This window comes from Macrobrachium nipponense, chromosome 3 (genome assembly GCF_015104395.2).
Source record: "Macrobrachium nipponense isolate FS-2020 chromosome 3, ASM1510439v2, whole genome shotgun sequence".
Lineage (NCBI taxonomy): Eukaryota > Metazoa > Arthropoda > Malacostraca > Decapoda > Palaemonidae > Macrobrachium > Macrobrachium nipponense.
This window is the reverse complement of record NC_087202.1, coordinates 137171126-137187085: the sequence shown is the minus strand read 5'-3', so window position 1 is coordinate 137187085 and position 15960 is coordinate 137171126. Positions and strand designations below refer to the sequence as shown.

Sequence of the window (15960 nt, the reverse complement as noted above, 5' to 3'; positions counted from 1 at the left end):
AAGGAAGTGAGAGAGAGAGCGAGAGAAACGAGGTAGTATCGCTTACATTGAAGCCTATATAGTAACACACACAGTCCTTCACTTTTTAAAATTATGTTTTATAGCTATTCTCATTTCTATTTTTACTGCATTTCCTCATTTTTTATTTTTACAACCCAAACGATAAATGCAGTTGTTTGTGTGGGTACGTATGTATGTACACAATCATTTGTTGGCATTGGCAGCACCAATACTTCAATTATAAATAGCAAAATGTGTTGCCAATATCTACATGTTATATTTGAAACATTTTTACAGTAATTAACGATCAAATATCAACAATGATAAGATATTTTCTTTTATAAGTATGCTACTAATCATACCTAGGTTCACATAAACTTATTAATAAAATAATGTATAGTAAATCAAGCAAAGCAAACAACAAAAATAACAACACATGATACTACTGCACTACAAAACAAGACAAAAAAACTCACATGTAGAGGAGATGATGTCAACACTGACGAAAAGATAATTGTGGATGTAAACATACACTGGCATACAAATAAAGCTTCCGTGTTATTATGAGAAAAGAAAAATTACCCATTCCAATACAACAGACAATGATTGACTAAGTGTTAGTTATGTTCTTAAAATTAATGTGCTTTGTTAAGCTGTCACCGAGATATGCCATACCTTGTACTACTGAAGATGTAAACGGCGGTGTTTTAACACAAACAGTTTTCCACGATTGGGCAAAATGAGTACAACAAATGAAATATGCTGTACAGGCAGTCCTAGTTGACAGGGGTTACGATCTTGAGACGCGTCGTAAGCCAAGACATCGTCGAAAATCGTAAGAAAACCTTACTTTTAATTCTTTGGGTGTCTTGAAAACAATGTAAACTGCATTTTTATTGAGTTTTTTTTAGAAAAATACTCCAACTTTTCATGATTCTGTAATTTTGGAGCCATTTCGAATCGTAAGCATCATAACCCTGGAATATGAATCGTAAATTGGGAAATAATTTCTGATGAATGTATTTGAAAACTGTCATAACCTCGGAATGTTGTAAGCCGAACCCCGTCGTAACCCAGGGTCTGAGTTTATATACTTGTGTCATTTGATGTCGTGCATCATGTGATCCTTAAAATTTTGTCCCCTAAACATGATTTCAATGTACTGAATACACATCTCATGCACCAAGTGAATTGTATTCCTGAAAGCCCAAATAGCATTAGGCTAACCTCTTTTCCACAGTAGTCTTTCCTACCTAAATAAATTTCATTTTTGGTATATCATACTGTACTAGGCTATGCTCATGCAGCAAATTTAATTTTCGGAAGACTTTACTAGACTGGGCGTTGTAAAACAAGATTACACAAACTTAATGGTCAAAACTTAGACATGAGAGGTTGTATTTTACTGCAAGTTGTAGCATTTTTTCCCATATTTTCCTCATTTATGTAAGTGGAAATGCATAGTGTGAAAGGGAGATATTGTGTATTGTTGTATTTGTGTTTAGTTAGGAAATAACATTACGTTAGTTATTTCATGTAATATTAGCTTGTAAGTACTATACGTTTAACAGCTCTTAATTACTGGTCATCGGTTGTTTATTGTTTGATAGTTGGCCGGACATTGTTGTGGGTCAGCTGCGGTCGTGTGAGTTAAGTCTAGTCACAGCTCCGATAGAGTCGAGTCACGTTAGCTCAAATGAAGGAGTCTTAATCATATGGGCAAGACCTGAGCCAGCGATCTTTAAGAAGTCATCAGTATCTCTGAACCCTAATCACTTACGTATTCCTATCTTGAAATTCCTTCTTAGGACATGCATATCTAATGATAGGGAGGTGTTTCCTATGATGTTCTTTGGATGAGAACAGTGAAAGGAAAACCAAGCTAATGCCAGATCTCAAGCCATCTAGGCTAGGGATAGTGAACCAGTCATTCACGATAACAAATCCATCATTCACAATTGCAGAAAATTGGTATCATTTATGTACTCTTAATATACACAACGCATTGTCGTATCTTGAATGTCAATTAAAATTGGTATAGGAATTAGGGTGTTGCAGTGTAGAACTTAGGCTATGATTTGGTTATTTACATTTTCATTCAACTTGGGCTATACAATCCCTTGTGATTTGAAATCCTCTCCTTATTACTAAGCAAGTAGTAATACTTATAGGCTATGTAACAATTCATGACAATCTTTTGTTATTAACAAGAACTTCGCAAAGAAGCGACATAATGATTGAGTTGCAAAAAAGCAACAATGATTTGAGAAGCAGCAGTTTTTTATTTAACGGATTTTATTTTAAAGTAATGTTAGTTTACCTTTGTATAACCATTTTACATTCATGTAAAAAAAAAGTAATAATTCATAACTGGGGGTTACTGTCTATGATTAAATCAAAAGGAATATGAAACACCATTATATTACAACTAGAGATCTTCATTAAAACAGCTTGGAAATTATGTGGTAATGTGTTACAAATAAGGACTAACATAACAAGAGGACAGTATCTTTACACAGACACTATCTAGGACTGTTCCTGATAGTTACTAGTAAAAAAAAAATAAAAAACAAACAGCCTCTCATTTGTTACTCCCTCACCTTTGCCTGCAATGAACTTTGGATCCATCTCCAATGAGCTTTTTTTCATTTTCATTTTCAAGTTCTTTGGTGTCAAGTCTGCCATTTGAACTGGATGGCCCTGAGCATAAGACTCACAACTCTTGCCATAGCAGAATGAACAATTTGGAAGTTGTTTGTCCAGAGACACTGTGGATTGTTGATCTGATGTCTCTGCAGCTTATAGCAAAGCCTCTATGGCTATGGATTCCTTATTTTTGCATGCATCAGTCTCCAAGGAAAATTGCCATTAATTCCTTACTCTTGTGAACCCCAGTCCCCAACACACTTGTTTATATGTGGCAAGAGTGATATCACAGCCAGCAGCCTATCAGTGTGTAGTAGTCCACAGCCCTGCCCCATCATTATGATGGCATGAAAGCAGCAAACCAAGTAAGGAGTAAATACTAAAACTGTACATTTGCCACCATCAACATATGTAATTCAATTTCAAAAGGTCCAATAAGAAGAGACCATATAATAGGAGGTGCAAAAAGATTTCATCAGGTGTTGGCAAAATACTTATTGTTGAGCTAACACTCCTTTAAAAAATGGAGGTAAGAATTATTGAAAGGGTGAGAAATATGCAAACTGAAGAAATGGCAAAAAGGTTAGAAATGGTGAAAATATGAATCACTGTATTTAGAGATGGTGGTGGGTATATGAAGAGAAAGAAAGGCAATAGGTGAAGAGAAAAAAAAATTCTGGAAGGAGCTGAATAGGGAGAATGGAGAAAGGTATAGGAATGGAAGGGTCTAAGTATCCAAGAGATGAGTGTATGTTTAAGATATGTGAATTGTACAATGTCTATATAAAGACCTGACATGCTGCTGATAAGCTTTTCTGTTTCATTTTAAACTAAAGATAATGTTACTGAAGTTATATGCACATGAAGTTTTTCAAAATTCAACGGTTAACCATCAATGTAAAACACAAGACAACCACTAGTTTGTTTTATCATTGGAGCCACCAAACCTTTCAAGACAAAATTGCTTAATGATGGCAAACATACACGAATAAAAAACGCTATGGAAGCAATGAAAAGGAACAACAAAAATACAAAAGGACAAATCCATTTATAAAAGATACGTACCTTGAACAACATGATTGCAAGTACTCTATAACAAAAAGCTTACCAACAATGATTCAGCAATCATAGAAAAAATAATTTTCAGTAAAAGTGCTAAACTAAAATTTCTCTTAGGTAACAATGCTGTATCAAAATGACAATGGACACTTCAATTCTAAAAATACAAATTATCTTCAAATACTGCAAATACACATACATGTCAGGAACTGAAATGGCTACATAATAGATTTTGAGTTAATGTCCTCAGTATCAATAAGAATTAAAGAACCAGAAAAATATTTTATATATGAAAGAACCAATTACCAGTATAATGAAACAACTAATGAAAAAGCTTCCTTGTACTTAATAGTAAAAAAAAAATTATTAAATTCTTTGTCACATTTACTGACAATTACTTTGTAGTTACCATGAAGAGCAAAACACATTTAAAACAAACAAAATTCATGAAAAGCTGGCAGACAAATGAGAAGTTAAGTGCCATTTGTAGGTCTGGGGGCACACAAAGAGGCATCTCAGTCATGAAGAGTTTTAATTGGTGAGACTGAGATTCTGAAATTAATAAGGGTTGTAATGAACAAACTTGCACAGAAATGGTAGTACTGGATTCATAATTAATCCTGATCTTATGTTCTTATCAAAGTACTTAACCAAACCACCAAGTAACACCTCTAAAGACTCACATGGGACAAGACTGACTTTTTGTCAAAAAAGAAGTATGGCTCAGCAAAATTTCTTAACATTTACAAAATAAGACCATAAATGAATACCAAAGAATGTAAATGAGTTTTCAAATTCCAAAATTTAACAAAAGCTGCATTAACAGGCTGGAAGCAGAAGAAGAAGAAGAAAAAAAAACACACATAAGTTCCTCAAAACTTAATTACTTGTTACATGGATGAATCCTGATTGAGGTGCCTCCCCAACAACCCTCCCCATTCTCTAGTAAAAAAATTTTATTGGTATTTATTTTAAGCAATCCTACAATGACATAGTGTTTATAAATATATTTTTCTGTCTGTGTTTGTGTGGGTGGGTACTGCTGTGGTAGGGGTGCAAGAATACTACCATCATAGGCCCTGCGTGTTGTAAAAGGCAGCTAAAAGGTCAGCTGCTGCTTTGCAGTCTTACTTTTTAGCAAAAGGCTAGGCCCACTGCCAACAACTGGTTGATGATAGCAAGGGCATGTGATCATAAAAACCCATATGCCAAACAATTCACATTTTAAGGAATGTGAATGCAGCTAGGGCAAGTCTCCTGTAAGCCCGACGCACATCAGAATCCTCTTCTTACTGGTGTGATAAATCGGGCGAGGATACTGCAAGGTTCGCAAATGCGACCAAAGAAGGTAGTGAAAGAATGGAAGATAACAGCAGGTACATGGAAACCTGGTATCCTAACAGGAAGCCTGGGAGATGGTAGATGTGATGGAGAGGATAGATTTCTTGTGTGTGCAGGAGACTGGGTGGACAGGGAGTGGAACTAGAGATAGGAAATGGGTATTAGCTCTATTCCAGAGGGTGATGAGAGCGAAGAAATGGAGTTGGAGTTAAAAGTAAGTAACAGCTGGAAGGAAAAAGTGGTGGAAGCAAAGAGTAAATGATAGGCTTTTATAATGATTCCAATAATAATAGGGGGTTTAGGAACAAAATAGTAAATATAATATCAGCATAGGGCCCTCATATAGGGGTACAAGAGCAAGATAAAGAATTATTTAAGACAGGAATTTGAGGCTGACACTAAAACAGTGAAAGCAGGAGGTGAAACTAATTAGAGGGTGGGATAGAGAGATGGTATGAGAAGGTACACAGAGGCTATGGTTTGGAATTAGAAATAAAAAGATGGGGATTATATATTGGAGATGGCTCAGTATTTTGAATTGGCATGTATGAACATATGGTTTCAGAAGTTGGATAAGTACTTGATAACTCATGAAAGTTGAGGAGTGCCAAGCCAAATAGATTACATACTGGTTAGAGGAGACGACAAAAGCAACGTGACGGACTGCAAAGTGATCTTAGAAGCGATTGTTAAACAACATTGGTTGGTGGTGATATAGTATTTGAAAATGAGAGGTAGGACACCCAAGAAGAGAAAGATCTAGAATTAAGTTTTGGGACATTAAAGAAGAAAAGTGGAACAATTTAGGAGGACTGTGAGAGAGAGATGGTCGAAAAAGGAATGTATAATTTGACCGGGTAGAAGAGTAGAAAATATCTGGGGAGACATGAGAGACATGTTTGGGGGAAGCAGAGGAACTGGTGGGAAGACCCAGTGAATATGGAGTGTTGAGAGGAGAAAAGTGGTGGTGGAATGGAGAGGTGCAAGACTAAGAAAATCAAAAGCATTGAAGGACCAGAAAGTAAAGCAAGCACTGGGTGCAGAGGAACAGTACAGAGAAGAGAAAGAGTTGCGAGGAGGAGGGTAGGTATTGCTATTAGAAGTGCAACAAAGCAGTTGAATGTGAGACTAGAACAAGAGAAAGAGAAAAGGATATTATATGTATATAAAAGATTTCAAGCTTGAGGAAAAGTTTGAATATATATATATCTTAGCTTTCACAGTCCCCTTTGTGGGTCACTTCTGAAGCCAGCTGAAAAATCAATTGTTAAGCTCTAGGCAAATTCAAACTCCCGTTATTACAAAAATATAATTTTTATTTCCCAAAAATAGCTAACATGAAAATGGAATAAAATGGGTTAAAGAACATCCTCAAAATTGTTAAGCTATCATATTCTCCCCAAAATTTTATTTAGGTAAGTGCCCCCTCTTATCTCCATAATCTATCAATAAGTCAACTAAAGTATAGGGATCCATTTTTTCTATATGGTGACTTCAAATCCATCTGAAAATGAGAATATATTATCAAACAATGAATATTATCAAACAATGAAATGTTAAACTTCATCAATAAATGAGAGTAGCATCGCACTCCCTTTTCTCTACAACTGAACTCAATGTCACTACATAAAGGTATATAACTTTTTCAAAGTCTTTCACTATATATATATATATATATATATACATATATATATATACATATATATATATATATATATATATATATATACATACATATATATATATATATATATATATATATACAGTGGACCCCCCTGTATTCGCGTTCTCCTGATCGCGGACTCACACATTCGTGGATTTCTCTCGGGAACGTTTCCCTGCATTATTCGCGGTAAAATTCACGCATTAGCGGTATTTTTCTATGATAAATATCCACAAATTCCTGGTTTTTTTTGATGGATTTCATCATAAAATGCACTTTTTGTGATAAAACTATTAAAAAAAACATGTAGGAAAATTTTTAGAGGTTTTTCTTGAGTTGTAACTAACAAAAAAAAACATAGGCGTGTTTTTAGCATTTTTATAGGGGTTCCAAACATTCGCGGATTCTAACTATCACGGGGGGGGTCTGGTACGCATCGCCCGCTGAATACGGGGGGACCACCTATATATATATAATATAATATATATATATATATAGATATATATATAGTGTGTGTGTATATATATATATATATATATATATATATATATATATATATATATATATACAGTCGGGGCGCAAAAAAAAAAAACGAACGCCCACTACATTTGTAAACAGATCATAGCAATGATATAAAAAAAGGAAAATAAAAGGGAAAGGAAAATTTTAGTTCACTTATATTTTTTTTTTCAATACTTCAGACATTTCTCCATTATTTTTGCTTTTTGATACAGGCTTTTAACCTTCTGGCATTGAATGTGCTAAATCTTTGAAATATTGTGCATCCATGTCTTCAAACGGCAAAATTTACGGATGGCATCCTTCAATTTGGGGAGGGGACGTTTTGTTCTCATCTGCTAGTGTCCATTCAGTTTCCGTTTCATGTATGCCCAGCAATTTTCAATTGGGTTTAAATCTGGTGAATTGCCTGGCCAGTCCAATTTCTGAATATTAAATTCCTTAAGAAGGTTTGTGACCTGTTGTGAAATCGGTGGCAAGGTGCTCCATCTTGCATAAATACACGCATGCCCCAAAAAGTTCCTTGTAAGGGACTAATTCATTTTCTAAGACATTTTCATAAATCTCTCCATTCATTGTCGTGCTCTCTGGGGAGAAAATATAATCCCCCCACTACCCCCATATCCGCTGAAACATCCCCATACCATCACATAAGCTGGATGTTTCACAGTCTTGACTGTGTATTTTGGATGCATAGCGGATTAGATCCTTGGGGCCTCCTTACTTTTTTGCCAGCGCTATGAATAATGTGGAAGTTAGATTCTCGCTAAAAACTACCCTTTCCCAATCCTTTTCAGTCCACTTTCAAATATTTTCTGCAAAAAGCCATCCTTTTTTTTTTGTTTTTATAGGCTTAGTGAGGAGTGGCTTCTTTGCTGCAACACGACATGGGAGACCAAGGTCTTTCTGCAATCGATGTTGCACAGTCCGTTCAGATACGTTTCCTAAGCAGATCAGGGTTTTGAGACTTCAAAATTTTGGCTGGCATTGATGGATGTTCCATAACAATCCTTTTTAAAATGTTATCCGTTCTTTTTGTAGTTTTTTCGTGGCTCCCTGAGCCTTTTCTTCCGTCTTCAGTGATGAATCAAGGTCTCCTGTCTTGGACCGCGGTTGCACCACAATGAGACGGTGCTTTAGAGATTCCCCGCAGCTCTCTTGCAATAGCTGACTTGACTTGCCAGTTTTTCCATAGGGTCACAATTTCTGCTTTCTTAACCAAGGATAAGGAAGTTTTTTAGCCATAATTCATTTAGCTAGCGGCGCAAGAGCGCCAAATGTAGCGGTGACGATAGCGTGAATGGGGGCAGGAGCGCATACAATGACATCCGACCTTCGGGACAGCTTGAGTATCACTGAAGTGCATTAGTAACTCATGGTACGCGAACAGCGAGACAATAGAGGCTGCCAGACGAATGATAAATTGGGGAAAATATATTATTTTCTTCTCGGGGGCGGAAATCGAAGGAAAAGTCCGAACGCTTATTACAGGCAATATATTGGGGAGTCGTTAAGCTTTTTTTTTTGCGCCGACTGTATATATATATATATATCTATTATACAATATATATATATATATATATGACTGGTAAAAATGTTGTTACAAACAGAATCCATCTAATAAAAAGGAGCCAATAAAAAGCACCAAAATATAGAGAGAAAAGTACTATATTTCAGAGACTGCTGTCTCCCTCTTCAGGTAGATGAATGAGAAAAATTTTACAGAAAAGGTAGTATTTATACAAGAGGTCCATCTGCAGGCAAGCCAATTTTAGGTCACCCCCGTTGATAATCTTCCTTTAATCTTCTTAAGCGTTGGTTGTTGGGGGAATGAAAACCTTGTCGATCGTATCTGAAATCCATGCTCCTTTTTGAGATTTTCATTAGCTGATTCTCTTTTATTAAGGCCCGATTCCATCATTTGACCTCTTGTACGCAGTTGCTGCTATAAAGTTTACACGTGACAAATTCCAGTTTATTCTATGGTTATGTTCATTTATATAGTTGAAAATACCGATTTCTGTTTGTGCCATTACTAACTGACTGTTTTGTGTTGGATTAAATCTCTGGGGGAAGTGATTTACCCTGTAAATCCGATATAAGATTGGTCACAGTCCTGGCATGGGAGTTGGTAAAGGCCCCAGTGTCCTTGGGAGTGATTTCTTTTGTTTTGGACGTTAATCAGGGATTTGGCTAAGGTGTTTGGGTAAGTGGAAATGCAAAAGGGTTAGATTTTCTCCGAGGGTCTGAGTCACCTTCTTAATCGTGTCCAGGTGTGGAATTTTTATTTTATTGTGGGTGTATCTCTGGTCTTTTGTCTTTAGGGGGTCAGTAGAAAATTATCTTTCCTTTGTGAATTGCTTTCTCAATTATATGGTCAAGGATACTTTAAAGACGAAAGTTTGCTTGCCAAAATTAGTTCAAATTTCTCTTTGTCCAGGAAATCTAGGAACCAAAAAAAATTCGTATGGCTCTTAAGAACAGGTTGCTTGGGCTACATCCTATCTTGATAGCAATGTCATGATATCTAAAAGTAGTGAATGTATGAAAGTGAGAACGTTGGTTGTCTGTACATATAATGGTATAAATTGTATTCTTGTCGTGTCTATGATTATTAAAACATCAAGAAAAGGAATTTTGTTGTCCTTTGGGTTTACCCATTCAACTTTAAATTTGATGCTGGGCACTCATGAGTTTATTTTGAGACGAATTCATTAAAATTGCCCCACCTATATCCCACCAAAATATTAGAATATATCCACGTATCTCATCCACAGCATGTTTTTGGGCTTATTACATTTATTACTGTAGTTTCAAAGTATTCCATGCACAGATTGGGCTAAAACAGGACTTGAAGGCTACCCTACCCAACTACACCCGAATTTTTGCTTGTAGAATGATACCCCGAATGAAAATACATTATTAGATACACATAATTCAACTAACTTTATTATTTTGTCAAGGCCCAATGGGAAAATGATCTGAATAGGGGATAATTTTCCCTTAAAACCTGAAGAACATCCTGTACTGGTACTTTTGTTGAATATGGGAGTCTACGTCAAGGAAAAGGCTTAAAAGTTTTATGTTGTGAAGTGGTATATGTGCTTCTCTGAATCTGTGATCAAAATCTTCCGAATGTTTAATGTGACTGGGGAGAAAAAGTGCCTGAAAAAAGGGTTAAAGGAGGCCAGCTGACCATTTAGAAATGGAATGGACCTCTTGGTATAAATACCACCAATTTTCTGTAATTTTTCACATTCATCTACCTGAAGAGGGAGACAGCAGTCTCTGAAATATAGTTAACCTTTTCTCTCTATATTTTGGTGTTTTTATAGGGGCTCCTTTTATAGATGGAATTCGTTTGTATCAGAACATTTTTACAGTCATTTTTGGCCCATTATGGAATTCAACCACGCTTTCCAAGATTCTTCACTTACTTCAGAAGTCAGCCAGTTTTTTTCGCAAATTTGAGAAAAACTGATCAGACTACACCGCTGAAAAAATCAAAAAAAAAAAAACACTTTTTTGAAGAATGCCTCAAGGAACAAGTACTACCAAAAAATGTACGGATTCGGGAGATGGACTCTGCAATCGGACCCCTTCCCTCTATCACCCAGATTTTCCTGGAGGAAAGAATCACCAATATGAAAAACCACTTAATCTTCGTACTACGCAGTGATATATGGACTCAGTCTAATCTCTTCGGCCTCCTCACTACGGACCACATATCAGTATCTGATTTCATTCTGTTCCAACATTTTGCTGCCTATAATAGCGTGACCCATTCCAACAGCCTTTTACGCAAGTTAAATAACTTAATAGACAATAGCGCATGAATAAATCTTCAGCAAAACAAGACAAAGTTTTAAACTTATCCAACACCCCCCTTCCTGTTTAAATCACATTTAGTTTTAAAATCTAGGCTTATCCTTTGCTCTTATGCCAGACCGCAAAAACAACCTAGACTTCATAGTGGCTTTTGATAAATTCATATCTGACAAAAACTACAGCCTGAAGAGGTATGTTTAAAAGGAGTGTTATTAAATGCTTTAAACTGACCTAAATAAGAAATTTTCCTGTTCCCCGTAGAATCATGATAGCCATCCTCTCGCTAAAAAGTTAGATGTTATAATAAGTAGATCCGACAAAGACGGTAAAATCGTAATAATGGACAAAGACTTCTACCTCAACAAAATCAACAAGCTCCTTAGCGACACAAAAAACACTTACGACCAAACTGTCGAAAAATCCCCTCCAAAACGTTCCCCCCCACAGAAATTTTTTTTTTTCGGAAAGTAAGATTAATTGGGGCCAAGACAAAAGTATTGAACTATTAGAGAAATTTAAAGTAATTAAATCCTAAATTACCCGCTACTTTTATGGCCTTCCCAAAACTCTCAAAGACAATCTTCCATTCAGACCCATCGTTTCATGTGGCCGGACCTATCAATACAAAATTTCTAAATGGTTAGCTGGCCTCCTTTCCCCTTTTTTACAAGCACTTTTCTCCCAGTCACATTAAACATTCGGAAGATTAAGCAAACCAAAACTTCTTTCAGTTTTCTTCTGAAGATTGAAAAAGAAACCCACAAAATCACTTTGTAACTTGTTTACTTCAAGTATTTACATTTAGTTTTACTACTCCACTCGAGTACTTTCAGGCCCTTCCCTTCTGTGCCGCATTCTCAGAAATGTTTGGGATGTTAGCCTGGGTCAAGGCCCAGCAGTTTTCTTCTTGGAACTTCTTCTCGTTGTGCTGTCATTTATGCGATGGTCTGTTCTGGTTTTCTTGAGTTGCCAATCCCCTCTTGTTCGCTCTGATATCCTGGAGCTGATGGTCAATGGATTCACCCTTGTGGTAAGGGTGTGGTCACCCAAAAGTCTGTTGTTGGGCAGAAACCTAATCTCTCAGGTCAGGCAGGGTCAATCTTCTTAGCTTCTTTTTAATATCAAAGCTCGGCTTATGGGATCTTCTGAGGTAAAAACCTTTGTTTCCTTCTATTACTTAATCTCTGATGAGTGGGCTCCTTGCTCTACTACCTCCTGTGACTAAATTTTGTTGCTTTTGTATATAAGCCTACTTTTTTGAAATCCATCCTATGGGCATTTTTCCCCAACAATGCCTAAGCTATAGGCATCTCCCCTGAGTTAGTTAAGTTGTACTCCCTTCTAATGTTCTTAGGACTCCTCGTCCTATTCCTTCTACTGATTCCCCACATATCTGTCTCCACAATTGTTGCAATTTGATTATTTTGTATACCCCGCTACATCATCTGTATTACTGTCCCCTTCTCCTTCCAATTTATTTTTACATACTTTGTTTTTTACGGTATTATCAAAGGTATATACAAATTTATATTTACTTTCTTTCATTTTGTAAGTGATTTGTTTCATTTTAGGCATAAAAGGGGAGGGCAACTATTTTCTTGTTTTCCTTTATTCCATTTACTCTCTACATTTGCTCTGTAAAAAATTTTTCTAGCTTTGTTGAGTGCCCTTTTTTCTGAACCATTCCGTGGGTATGGCTAATGCATCGAAGCTTTTACCGATGTAATTTATTTCTTGTTCAATCTTGCAAGGGTCACATGTTCTCATTGCCCTAAGAAATAAAACCTGTTAGAACCCCTACCCTTTTTTTATCATGACGTGAAAAGAGAGGAAATGAATATAATGAGTTTGTATGTGTGGGCTTCCTATGTGCTGAATTCATATCCTGTTTCTTTTCTTTCTATGAGTATGTCCTAATGTTAATGTCCCTAACTTAAAACTGCAAGGATGGTGGAGATATGTGGATGATATTTTTGCTCTTCTGCAAGGTGATGATAAGAAATAGAAACTTTTCTAGATGAACTCAATAAGTTTGATAACAATATCCAGTTCACTTTAGAGAAAAGTAACTTTAATAAACTGCCCTTTTTAGACGTACTCATAGAAAGAAAAGAAACAGGATATGAATTCAGCACATAAAGAAAAGCCCACACATACAAACGCATATATTCATTTCTTCTCTTTTCAGTCGTGATATAAAAAACATAGGGGTTCTAAAACAGGTTTATTTCTTAGGGCAATGAGAAATGTGTGACCCTTGGCAAGATTGTGAACAAGAAAAAAAAAAAAAAAAAATAAATTACATCGGGTAAAAGCTTCGATGCATTAGCATAGGACCCGGAATGGTTCAGAAAAAGGGGCACTCAACAAAGCTAGAAAATTTTTTTACAGAGGGCAAATGTAGAGAGTACATAAAATAAAGAAAACAAGAAAATAGTTTCCCTCCCTTTTATGCATAAATGAAACAAAATCACTTCAAAATGAAAGAAAGTAAATATAAATTTGTATATACCTTTGATAATACCGTTAAAAACAAAGTAGGTAAAAAAAATAAATTGGAAGGAGAAGACAGTAATACAGATGATGTAGAGGGGGTATACATAATCAATTGGGCCATCAATTGTGGAGACAGATATGTGGGGGAATCAGGTAGGGGAATAAGGACAAGTCCAAAAAAATAGAAGGGCAGTACAACTTAACTCTCAGGGATACTTTAGCTAGGCATTGTTGGGAAAATGACCATAGGATGGATTTCAAAAAAAGTAGGCTTATATACAAAAGCAACAACTATGGGATTTCAAAGACAGTAGGCTTATATACAAAGGCAACAAAATTAGTCACAGGAGGGTAGTTAGAAGGAGCACTCATCAGAGAGATGAAAGTAATAGAAGAAAAAAGCAAGGTTTTACCTCAGAAGATCCCATAAGCCGAGCTTTGATATTAAAAGAAGCTAAGATTGACCCTGGCTGACCTGGAGATTAGGTTTCTCTTGCCCAACAGACTTTTGGTGACCGGGACACTCTTACCTCAAGGATTAATCCCATTGACCATCAGCTCAGGATATCAAAGCAACAAGAGGGGATTAGCAACTCTCAAGGAAACCAGAACCACCATCACATAAATGACAGCTCAAATAGAAGAAGTTCCAGAAGACTGCTGGGCCTTGACCCAGGCTCTACATCCCAAAAACACTCTTAAAAATGGGCCACAGATAGTGGGGGGGGGGGGGGGGGGGGGGGGGGGGGGGGGGCCTGAAAGTACTCGAGTGTGTAGTAAAACTAAATGTAAATTTTTTTTTGCGGGTTTCTTTTTCAATATTCGGAAGATTTTTGTCACAAATTCTGAGAAGCAGATATACCACTTCACAACATAAAACTTTTAAGCCTTGACGTAGACTCCCTGTTCACAAAAGTACCAGTACAGGACGTTCTTCAGTTTTTAAGAGAAAAAAATTTGGGTGTAGCATGGGTAGTCCTTTAAGTCCTGTTTTAGCCAATCTATGCATGGAATACTTTGAAACTACAGTAATAAATGTAATAAAACCCAAAAACCTGCTGTGGATGAGATGTGGATGATATTCTAACATTTTGGGATAATAGGTGGGGCAATTTTAATGAATTCGTCTCAAAATTAAAACGCATTAGTGCCCAGCATCAAATTTAAAGTTGAATGGGAAACAGACAACAAAATTCCTTTTCTTGATATTTTAATAATCAGACACACAACAGAATACAAATTTACCATATACATGAAAACCAAATTAACGTTCTCACTTTTCATGCTTCACTACTTTAGCTATCACACATTGCTATCAAGATAGTGTAGCCAGCAAACCTGTTCTTAACCCTTAAACGCCGACTGAACGTATTTTACGTCGACATTTTTGTCTCTCGGTGTGCGACTGGACGTATTTTTTACGTCGACATACAAAAAGTTTTTTTAAAAATTTTTTTTCGCGGAAAAATACTTTTAGGCCTACCAGCCAAAAACTTTGAATCACGCGCCTTGGGGGATGCTGGGAGTTCACGGATCAAGGTGTTGTTTTGTTTACAATCGTTTACGCATGCGCGCAAGCACGATTTCTTTCTTGCCGCACTAAAAAAAGTATCTGTGACACATCTCAAAAATTATTTCGTCACTTTGACATAATTTTTTTACCATTTTAAATTAGCCGTTATATGTAGTATTATATATGAAAATGAGCGCATTTTTATGTAAAATACAGCAATAAATACTCATGATTGTAGCTTTTATCAGTTTTGAGATATTTTCATATAAATAATGATAAGTGCCAAAATTTCAACCTTCGGTCAACTTTGACTCTACCGAAATGGTAGAAAAACGCAATTGTAAGCTAAAAATCTTATATTTTAGTAATATTCAATCATTTACCTTAATTTTGCAACTAATTGGAAGTCTCTAGCACAATATTTTGATTTATGGTGAATTTATGAAAAAACTTTTTCTTTACGTCCTCGCGGTAACTCTTCCAAAAAAAATCATACATGCGATTGTGGTAATGTTTGCACCATTTTAAATTAGCCGTTACATAAAGTTTTGTATATGAAAATGTGCGCAATTTCATGCACAACACAACTAAAAACAACCCATGGTTGTAGCTTTTATCAATTTTGAAATATTTTCATATAAAAAATGATAAGTGACAAATTTTCAACCTTCGGTCAACTTTGACTACCGAAATGGTCAAAAAACGCAATTGTAAGCTAAAACGCTTATATTCTAGTATTATTCAAGCATTTACCTTCATTTTGCAACAAATTGGAAGTCTCTAGCACAATATTTCTATTTATGGTGAATTTATGAAAAAAACATTTTCTTTACGTCCGCGCGGTAACTCTTCCGAAAAAATCATACGTGCGATTGTGGTAATGTTTGCACCATTT

General features: G+C 36.0%; 1 protein-coding gene and 1 long non-coding RNA gene across 10 annotated transcripts in view; one reads left to right on the top strand and one right to left on the bottom strand.

Moving 5' to 3' along the window:
* LOC135222082 (gametocyte-specific factor 1-like) overlaps window positions 1-15960 on the top strand; it is a 534139-nt gene that overhangs the window by 444019 nt on the left and 74160 nt on the right. The window lies entirely within an intron of this gene.
* LOC135222081 (uncharacterized) overlaps window positions 1-15960 on the bottom strand; it is a 70420-nt gene that overhangs the window by 42740 nt on the left and 11720 nt on the right. The window lies entirely within an intron of this gene.